The 8,285-nt window shown below is 51.4% G+C and overlaps 1 protein-coding gene across 1 annotated transcript in view; it reads right to left on the reverse strand.

The window, feature by feature from the left end:
- SMARCE1 (SWI/SNF related, matrix associated, actin dependent regulator of chromatin, subfamily e, member 1) overlaps window positions 1-7,746 on the reverse strand; it is a 111,230-nt gene extending 103,484 nt beyond the window's left edge. Inside the window, exon 1 of the mRNA XM_063959795.1 lies at window positions 7,725-7,746. The gene's annotated coding sequence lies outside the window, so the exon portion shown is untranslated. The remainder of the gene's footprint in view (window positions 1-7,724) is intronic.
- Window positions 7,747-8,285: the final 539 nt, after the last annotated feature.

The raw sequence follows: 8,285 nt of genomic DNA on the forward strand, positions 1-8,285 counted from the left end.
GCGTCCAAAGGAAGCATCCTAGGGAAGCGGCAGTATCGAAGGCATAGAACCTTATGAACGTGTTCACTGAGGACCACGTAGCCACCTTGCACAATTGTTCAAGGGTCGCACCACGGCGAGCCGCCCAAGAAGGTCCAACAGACTGAGTAGAATGGGCCGTAATGTGAGCAGGAGCTGATAGACCAGCCCTCACATAAGCAAGTGCAATCACCATTCTAATCCATCTGGCCAAAGTTTGCTTGTGAGCAGGCAAGCCCCGTTTGTGAAATCCAAACAACAAAAAGAGAGAATCAGATTTCCTAAGAGAAGCAGTTCTCTTCACATAGATACAGAGAGCCCGTACCACATCCAAAGACCACTCTTTGGGAGACAGATCAGGAGAAACAAGTGCCGGAACCACAATCTCCTGGTTAAGGTGGAACGAAGAAACCACTTAGGTAAATATCCGGGACGAGTCCTAAGAACCGCCCGGTCATGGTGAAATATCAGATATGGGGAACTACAGGACAAGGCACCCAAATCCGACACTCTTCTAGCTGAAGCAATAGCCAGCAGAAACACCACCTTAAGGGAAAGCCACTTAAGATCAGCTGAACCAAGAGGTTCAAACGGAGACTCTTGTAACGCCTCCAAAACCACCGACAAGTCCCAAGGAGCCACAGGCGGGACATAGGGAGGTTGGATACGCAACACACCCTGAGTAAAGGTATGCACATCAGGTAAGGTCGCAATCTTTCTCTGAAACCACACCGACAAGGCAGATATTTGAACCTTGAGGGAGGCCAGACGCAGGCCTACGTCCAGGCCCTGCTGAAGAAAGGCCAACAACTTGGCTATACTAAACTTGGAAGCGTCATAATCGTTAGATGCGCACCAAACAAAGTAAGAATGCCAGACCCTATAGTAAATCCGAGCAGAAGCCAGTTTCCAGGCCCGCAACATAGTTTGAATGACCGCCTCAGAAAACCCTTTAGCCCTTAAAACGGAAGCTTCAAGAGCCACACCGTCAAAGACAGCCGGGCTAGGTCGTGGTAGACACAGGGGCCCTGAACGAGGAGGTCTGGGCGTTGTGGAAGTAGAATTGGACGCTCTGAGGATAGGCCCTGCAGGTCTGAGAACCAGTGCCTTCTGGGCCACGCTGGAGCTATGAGAAGCAGAATTCCTTTTTCTTGCTTGAACTTCCGAATTAGTCTGGGCAGGAGTGACACCGGAGGGAACACGTACGGCAGCCAAAGCCTCCACGGCACCGCCAGCGCATCCACGAATGCTGCTTGAGGATCCCTTGTCCTTGCTCCGAAGACGGGAACCTTGTGATTGTGTCGAGACGCCATCAGATCCACGTCTGGAAGGCCCCACTTTTCCACTAGGAGTTGAAACACTTCTGGATGGAGGCCCCACTCCCCGGCGTGTACGTCCTGACGACTGAGAAAGTCTGCTTCCCAATTCAGGACTCCCGGAATGAATATTGCCGATATGGCCGGTAGATGGCGTTTCACCCAATGTAGAATCCGTGAGACTTCCTTCATTGCCAAACGGCTTCGAGTGCCGCCTTGATGGTTTATGTAAGCCACTGTGGTGGCATTGTCCGACTGTACTTGAACAGGACGGTTCTGAATTAAATGCTGGGCCAGGTTCAACGCATTGAAGACCGCCCGCAATTCCAGAATGTTGATCGAGAGGAGAGATTCCTCCTTGGTCCACTGACCCTGAAGGGAGTGTTGCTCCAGTACCGCTCCCCAACCTCTTAGCCTGGCATCTGTCGTCAACAGGACCCAGTCGGATATCCAGAAGGGACGGCCCTTGCACAATCGTTGGTCCTGGAGCCACCAGTGCAGCGACAGACGGACCTCCGGAGTCAAGGAGATCATGTGAGACCTGATCCGGTGAGGCAGGCCGTCCCACTTGGCTTGAATCAGCCTCTGGAGGGGGCGAGAATGGAATTGAGCATACTCCACCATGTCGAATGCTGATACCATGAGGCCCAGCACCTGCATCGCCGAATGTATCTACACTTGCGGACGAGAAAGGAAGCAACGAATCCTGTCCTGAAGCTTCAGGACTTTCTCCTGAGACCAGAACATCCGCTGGTTGTGAGTGTCCAATAGCGCTCCTAGGTGCACCATGCTCTGAGCAGGGACCAGGGAGGATTTCTTCCAGTTGATTTGCCACCCGTGGGCTTGTAGAAACTGGACAGTCATATCCAGATGACGTAGGAGAAGTTCTGGGGAATTTGCCAGGATTAACAAGTCGTCCAGATACGGCAGTATCCTGACCCCTTGACGGCAGAGTACCACCGTCATCACCGCCATAACTTTGGTGAAGACTCGCGGAGCCGTAGTTAAACCAAAAGGTAACGCCCGAAACTGGTAATGGAGGTTGCCAATCGCAAACCTCAGGTATTGCTGATGTGACACTGCTATCGGAATATGCAGGTAAGCATCCTGTATGTCCAGGAAGACCATGTAGTCCCCAGGTTCCAAGGCCAGAACTATAGAGCGAAGGGTTTCCATACAGAACTTGGAAACTTTCACAAACCTGTTCAATGCCTTGAGGTTGAGAATGGGCCGGGAGGACCCATTCGGTTTCGGGACCAGAAACTGCGGAAAATAGTACTCCCGGCCCCTCTGAGCAAGAGGCACCTGTACTACGACTCCTGTATCCAGGAGGGTCTGTACCACCGAATGTAGAGTGTTTGCCTTTGTCTGGTCCAACGGGACGTCTGTCTGGCAAAATCGATGAAGGGGTCGGTTTTTGAAGGCTATGGCGTAACCTCGAGTAACGACTTCCCGTACCCAGGCATCTGAAGTGGTCTTCAACCATTCCTGGGTATACCCTAGAAGCCGGCCCCCCACCCTGGGATCCCCCAGGGGGAGGCCCGCCCCGTCATGCGGCAGGCTTATCGGTCTTGGAAGCTGGCTGACGGGCAACCCAGGCTCTTTTGGGCTTCGGCTTACCAGGTTTGGAAGTGCAGGCCTGTTTGTTGTACGCCTGACCTTTTGTTTTACCTGAAAGACGAAAGGGGCAATAGGAAGTACCTTTAGCCTTCGACACAGAAGGAGCGGTACTTGGCAGACAGGCAGTTTTGGCAGTAGCCAAGTCAGCCACAATCTTATTTAAGTCCTCCTCAAACAGAATATCTCCCTTGAAAGGGAGTACCTCCAGGGTTTTTCTAGAGTCCAGATCCACAGACCAGGATCTCAGCCACAATATCCGGCGAGCCAGGACTGATGTAGTAGAGGCCTTGGCTGCTAGGATACCGGCATCAGAAGCCGCCTCTTTAATATAGTGAGAAGCTGTGACAATATATGACAAGCATTGTCTAGCATGGTAAGAAGAGATTTCAGCTTCTAACTCTAGGGACCATGCTTCAATAGCCTCTGCAGCCCATGTTGCTGCAATAGTGGGCCTTTGTGCAGCACCCATGAGGGTGTAAATCGCTTTCAGACAACCCTCCACACGTTTATCCGTAGGCTCTTTTAGAGACGTGACGGTAGTGACAGGTAGAGCTGAGGAAACCACCATCCTAGCCACATGTGGCTAGGATGGCGCGAGACGATAGCGAGCCAGCATCTTCTTTTGAGGCACAAACTTCTTACCCGGGTTTCCCCAGGGTTCCTGACGTATAACCACTAGGTGGTCAGAGTGAGGTAAAACTTGTTTAACCACCTTCTGACGCTTGAACCTATCTGGTTTCTTAGGAGGGGCGGATGGCTCGGGATCATCCGTAATCTGTAAAATTAACTTAATAGCCTCCAAAAGATCAGGAACATCCACATCTGAACTACCCTCCCCATCAGCAGTATCTGTGTCAGAATCTGTGGGGTCAGTGTAAGCGCTATCTTCATCAGACGAGGTGTCAGTGACAGCAGTGGATTGTGAGGAGATAAGAGCTCGCTTAGAGGACCCCTTGGTCTTAGGCGAGCAAGGGTCAGACTTTTTATTAGTCAAGAACTGGTTCAACTTCTTCAATTGAGCAGATAAATTATCCGCCCACGGCGGGTTAGCTGCGGGGACCACACACGGTTGCACAGGCATAGGAGGTCCCATAGGGGGTGTTAGTTTAGTAAGTAGCGTATGTAGAAGCGTGGTAGAAAGTAGCCCATGGTGGGTCATTATGTACCCCCATTGCCACAGTCCCACTGGGGGGCAAGGAGCCCCCAGAACCAGAGCCGACAGCTGCTGTAGTCTCCTCATAGTGATCTGTGGCGTCAGCAACACCGGCAGTGTGTTCAGCCCCAGAACCGTTACCCTCAGAAGCAGACATGATATAACTTGCAATATCGGGTAACACAGTACAATTGTCAGCAGCACGATACCTCTTGCCCAAACCCCTGCGCAGTGTAGTCAGCACAAGCAGAGATACAGGAGAGATATAGTGACTAAAATCACAGAGAAAAATACGTATTAAAGTATATCTTGTGAAAATCCTATACAGGTTGAGTATCCCTTATCCAAAATGCTTGGGACCAGAGGTATTTTGGATATCGGATTTTTCCGTATTTTGGAATAATTGCATACCATAATGAGATATCATGGCAATGGGACCTAAATCTAAGCACAGAATGCATTTATGTTTTATATACACCTTATACACACAGCCTGAAGGTAATTTTAGCCAATTTTTTTTATAACTTTGTGCATTAAACAAAGTGTGTCTACATTCACACAATTCATTTATGTTTCATATACACCTTATATACACAGTCTGAAGGTCATTTAATACAATATTTTTAATAACTGTGTGTATTAAACAAAGTTTGTGTACATTGAGCCATCAAAAAACAAAAGTTTCACAATCTCAATCTCGCTCAAAAAAGTCTGTATTTCGGAATATTCCGTATTTCGGATATTTGGATATGGGATACTCAACCTGTATAAATATAAAACCTGACGCACCAAGCCCCATCAGGTTATAGAATATAGGGATAGCAAATTGAGTGAGAGACACGAAATGGAAACCACTCAGCAAGCTAATGCACACACATATAGTCACAGTTAAACAATGCAGAGGTTATTACTAACAATAATACTGCACTGGACTAGCTTATATATATAGCTATGTAGTCAATAGATGTAACACTGCACAGTAAGAATTGGATGTATATCACAGGGTACTTGTACCAGAGAACCCTGACTAAATGCAGTCTTTCTTAACTAACACTGTCTAATTGACATGTAGAATACTTAAGTGTCATGTAAAGTCACAGCGCTGACAACCAGGCGGCTTTACACAGGAGGATTTGCCCAAGCAGTCCCAGGAACAGTGTAGCTGAGAGAAATGGTGCCCAGACACTGACAGGGAGTGAGGGAGAGACAGATATGCAGCTCCAGGGTGGGAACATTTGCTGGAAATGGTGCCCTGGGGGAGGGGCTCCAGGTCTAAGCCTAATCCTCTCTGCTGGCAAAACCACCAGGTACTGCGGGCTACACATAAAAAGGTTTTAAGGGAAAACCTGTCCTGCACCCATGCCCTGGTGATCTAGTGGGATCGCCTGTACTGCCATAGTGTCCACCGCCAGCGCGCGCAGCCCGCCTCCCACCGACCGCGCCGGTTCGCGATAAAGCACGGGTCCCGCGAGCGGGACCCACTCACCACCTCCCGAAGCGCGGCCACGTGATCCCGGAGAGCCCCCGTTGTGTGTGCCTGACTCAGAAGAAAACCGGAGCCTCCTGCTGTAGTTACCCGGCAACCAGGGCTCGGGAGTGTACAGCGCCGCTGGGGAGAGATGGAGCTGCAGCAGTGAATGTCACTAGACATGTACACACTGCTACAGCCCTTGAAGTCTTCACTTTTCTTCTCAAAAAAAGCTCTTCTTAGGGCTGCCCAGAGCAGCCCCTCTGTTATGTGCCTGCTATCTGCGGCACCAACTACAAAACTGAGCTCCTGTGTAGGGAGGCGGGGTTATAGAGGAGGCGGCGCTATGCATTCTGGAAACAGTCATAGCTTTTGAGCCTGTTGGTGCCTCGGATCAAGATCCTACTCTACACCCCCTATATCTTACCTTGTGGAGCCCAGTGTACCCCACAGCAGAAAAAGTCACTGGAGATACAGAACAGCCAATCAGCTCCTAACTGCTATGCCACAGGCTGTGTTTGAAAAATGACAGTTAGGAGCCGTTTGGCTGGTACTTTATCTCCAGCAACTTTATCTCCATCCAAGGCTTAGTAAATAGACCCCTCCGTCTCTAAAAGGGCTGCAAGATAGCATGTGAAGTAACGCTTATTGAGCCACCCCAATAACTAGGAAGCGGATTTGCTGGTATGTGGGCTAGCAGCCAGTATTTGGGGCTGACCGATCACTCTGGACACGGCTACGACTGTTACTGGATGGCACTGATGCTGACACTATGTATAACTGGCTGATGGGAAGTGGAGTGAGGGGAGTAGCTGGTAATGGTGGGCGCTGCCACTGGCCACTCACCCTGCTCCCTGAACGACTGAATCTCCTCACAATCTCTGGTCACCATCTCAATCCCGGCCGCTGTCTGCGGGTGTGTGCGTTCCGCACACTGTTCTGACCAGGGCTCTGCCCCTACCGCAGGGCACCATTACTTTTCGTGGCTGGACTCTATGCAGCTCAGGCTTCCCTTTCTGTGTCCCAGACAGCTCACACCGCTCTTCCCCTAGCGCAGCCTTTTTCAACTGGTGTGCCGCGGCACACTAGTGTGCCGCGACCAGTTGCTGAGTGTGCCGCCGCCCGCCGCACGGACCCGATCACTGCCGCCAGTAAGAGCTGTCACCCGCCCCACCGCACGGACCCGCTCACTGCCGCCATTAAGAGCTGTCACTGGCGCTACCCGCCCCCGCTGCACGGACCCGCTCTCACTGTCAGATCTCCGCACGCCGCCGCCCGCCTGCCTCACAGACCTGCAGCATCCTGTTCATATCCATTCCGCAGAGTCAGCCGGACCGTGACCTATGACTCACCATAGGTCACGGTCCGGCTGTCTCTGCGCCCGCCCACTCACACGCTGCTCTGCTTGCTGATCCGTGGTGAGTTCCAGGCACTCCTCACCGCTATATATTGTAAGGGGGAACTGGTGTGTGGAATTACTAAGGGGGGGGGGGAGCTGGTAAGGGGGAAGCTGGTGTGTGGAATTACTAAGGGGGGGGGGGAGCTGGTAAGGGGGAAGCTGGTGTGTGGAATTACTAAGGGGGGGGAGCTGGTAAGGGGGAAGCTGGTGTGTGGAATTACTAAGGGGGGGAGCTGGTAAAGGGGAGCTGGTGTGTGGAATTACTAAGGGGGAGCTGGTAAAGGGGAGCTGGTGTGTGGAATTACTAAGGGGAGGGAGCTGGTAAGGGGGAAGCTGGTGTGTGGAATTACTAAGGGGGGGGAGCTGGTAAAGGGGAGCTGGTGTGTGGAATTACTAAGGGGGGAGCTGGTAAAGGGGAGCTGGTGTGTGGAATTACTAAGGGGGGAGCTGGTAAAGGGGAGCTGGTGTGTGGAATTACTAAGGGGGGGGAGCTGGTAAGGGGGAAGCTGGTGTGTGGAATTACTATTTGGGGCATGTGTGTGGAATTACTAAGTGGGGGAGCTGATGTGTGGAAATATGAGGGCATGTATGGGGCATTACTTGGGGGGGTGGCGGTGTGTGGCATTACTGGGGGGCAGGTGTGTTGCATTAAAACAACTGATAGTGTGCCTTGGCAATTTTGAAATCTTGTTTAGTGTGCCACGAGTTTAAAAAGGTTGAAAATCACTGCCCTAGCGTGTACACCACGACCTGGGGCGACTTCTCCACAGTGCAGCCCTCTCCTGTCAGGTTCTCTCAGCAGCACTCTTCCTCCCCTCCTCACCGAGATCACCTCCTGGCTCTCCGCACAATCACCTCAGGAGGAGACCCCGCCTCTTTTCAGTTGCGGCTCTCCAGGCCACTCCCCCCGGTTCAGGGATCAACCAACTGCCGCACAGCTGTCCTCCTGCTCTAAGGACACTGCTGTTCCACTTTCCCGGGTCCTAGTGCCTGTGGTGTTTGTGCTGCTGCTGACATAACATTGAGGGAGGTTTGTTAAGCCTGGTGATGCCACAAAGCAGTGAAGATATGCCAAACAAGGAATGTGGCAACCCCGTAGAAGTTCTGCATGGGTTTCTGCAGCAGGGTATCACATGTGCATTGTGATTGATTGTGCAATGCAGATGAGATTGTGTATTTTGACTGATTGTGCAATGTGACTAATTTCTGATAGTTCCCAGGTTAGTTACATGCTGAGCAGAGCCTGTGTGACACATATGACATCCCTTGGAATGCCAGCATCTCCTATATCAGCTGTGCCACTCTATCACC

This window comes from Pseudophryne corroboree, chromosome 3 (assembly GCF_028390025.1).
Source record: "Pseudophryne corroboree isolate aPseCor3 chromosome 3, aPseCor3.hap2, whole genome shotgun sequence".
Taxonomy (NCBI): Eukaryota; Metazoa; Chordata; class Amphibia; order Anura; family Myobatrachidae; genus Pseudophryne; species Pseudophryne corroboree.